Source organism: Rattus norvegicus, chromosome 4 (genome assembly GCF_036323735.1).
Source record: "Rattus norvegicus strain BN/NHsdMcwi chromosome 4, GRCr8, whole genome shotgun sequence".
NCBI lineage: Eukaryota > Metazoa > Chordata > Mammalia > Rodentia > Muridae > Rattus > Rattus norvegicus.
This window is the reverse complement of record NC_086022.1, coordinates 181,881,503-181,883,963: the sequence shown is the minus strand read 5'-3', so window position 1 is coordinate 181,883,963 and position 2,461 is coordinate 181,881,503. Positions and strand designations below refer to the sequence as shown.

The window sequence follows — 2,461 nt, the reverse complement described above, 5'->3', positions numbered from 1 at the left end:
AACTATAGTTCTGTAAAACTAAAATATAGCACAAAGTCAAATGAAATAAACTGATGGCAACCAAGTCAGTTTTCAATGTAAAATCTATTCAAATATGCTATATACATGTGTGAGAAATACAAGAAACGATCACTGCGGTTAGTCTCAGACGCAGAGATCCTCTAAGGATCCGAGACTTGAGAGCACAGTAATTAAGAATAAAGCAATATACGTGCTCAAATTGTGTGCACAACTTTGAGAAGCTGGTCAAGTACTACTGGAATACATAGTATATTTGGTAACTCTAAAACTTATATTATGCCTTTTCCTTTAACATTTTTAGGTCCATACCAATGAGAAAAGCAATTTGTCTTTAAGCATTAACAGACTGACAATAAAAAATTAATATTTAATAAAGCACAACTGTGATGGTTTGCATACGCTTGGCCCAGGGAGTGGCTCTATTAGAAGGTGTGGCCTTGTTGGAGGAAGTGTGTCACTGTGGGGTGGGCTTGGAGACCCTCCTCCTAGCTGCCTGGAGATGCTGAGTCTGTTCCTGGCTTCCTTTGGGTGAAGATGTAGAACTCTCAGCTCCTCCTGCACCATGCCTGCCTGGATGCTGCCATGTTCCCGCCCTGATGATAATGGACTGAACCTCTGAACCTGCAAACCAGTCCCAATTAAATGCTGTCCTTTATAAAACGTACATTGGTCATGGTGTCTGTTGACAGCAATAAGACCCTAAGACAGAGACATCAACATATAAAAAAGAAAAACAAAGCAACACATTATTTTTTAGTGTTCCAGCTGATTTGAGACCACAGAGGCATTTAAGAAAGACTGTCAGGTAAACAACAAAGACCAACCCGTGGGATGTATATTGCTCACACATTTCACTTGTAGAGAAACGAGTTGCCTGGCTTAGTTTTAAAGCTAATCAGAAAATTCGTTGTCCTTAATGGTCCAGGTACCTTGTCAATTCTTCGAAACTCGACAGAACTTCCACCGGTTTCCACATTCATTACATACAGCAAATGCTGTCACTGGTTCATCAGCGCCAAGAGTTCGCACCTGTGCGTAAGTGCAGTTCTTTCCACCTTTGCTGTAAGTGAACGAGTCAGTCTGGGTCCCACCGGTCTTGGCTATCTGATGCTCCCTGATGGCTTCTTTGGTCAGGCTTTTCCTCATTGAGCCTTTCCTCTGCTGTCATTCTAGCAAACGGGGCAGGAGGAATATTCCCACATGACACATTTTTCCTTCAATTTGGATTCTTTGCATCCTTAAGATTTGGTATCCTACTTTGCACTCTTTTTGTATTTCACGTCTGTACTCCTTGTTTCTTCCTCAATCAAGATCCCAGTCCTTCCTCATCAGCTCTAATAGCAACATAATCATCTCCTGTCCGGAGAGCCATGGTAAGTATCTCCCTACACTTTAACCGCACAGAATCAGAAGTGCTTGGTGCCCGAGGAAAAGAGGAAACGTAAGAATCTCGGGCGCTTGTCTCATCCTTTCTGTTGCTTACATGGCTGCTGGAACTTTCTTCTCTTGCCTCATGACTATTCTGTGATGAAATTGCAGGTTCCTTTTCCTTCTCTCTGGGGTCTTTATCAGTTGATGCTCCATCTAATAATTTTTTTCCAGGAATCGATGAGAGATTTGACTAGAGATGCGATTTTATCTGTACTCTGCTTGAGAATAGCATTGGCAGACACTCCAATACGCCGGCTGCATTCTTTTTCTGCACCATTTTGTCCATCTTCTTGGTAATGCAAACCACCTGGTCCTCCATGGCTCTGGAAGGCCTCCTCTCACCTGGCCACAGTGGACTGGAAGTGAGAGAAGCTGTGCAGACGCTCAACAAGCCTCCAAGCCGACAGCCTAGGCCTTCCTTGTGGATTGTTGGTTTTTAAAGGCTTGAAATTTGGAGTGTTGTTCAAGAGGCTGGGAAACAATAAAACATGGTAGAGGGGGTGAAGGATCGAACCCATGATATATCACAACAAAACCCACTACTTGGTGCAACTGACATGCAGTTACAGAAGAGCTTAAAACTCTGATGGTGATGGGGGAATGCAGATGTTAACTGAGGGGGTCACATTCTTCATCTGTCCCCTGAGCCCCAACAAAGCCTGCTGAGGCTTTTTCTGGTCAAAGGGCCAAATCCCCTGGAAGAGGACACTTCGTGACATGGCGAGAGAAAGGAGACATTCTCACAACACTTGGTGGAAAACAGCAAGAAGACCAGGGTACCCAACATATCTGGAAGGCAGTCTCCCTGACGTGGCAGGGACTGAGTGACTTGTGCTCTCTAGAAAATGATTGAATGACACCAGTTTAATTTTGTGAAAAACAGCCGTGAGCTTCCTCCTCAAACGTTCCTGCTGGCCCCTCAATGTCCTGACAGACAGACAAATCCTCATGATTATCTGTCCCCACCAAAGCTCATGGCTCTCTCTCAGAAGAGGGAAGATTTTAAGGG

At 44.0% G+C, this 2,461-nt stretch overlaps 1 pseudogene; it reads right to left on the bottom strand.

Annotated features, from left to right (window-relative positions):
* Nucleotides 1–870: 870 nt before the first annotated feature.
* On the bottom strand, nucleotides 871–2,032 carry Tcea1-ps2 (transcription elongation factor A1, pseudogene 2; annotated as a pseudogene).
* Nucleotides 2,033–2,461: the final 429 nt, after the last annotated feature.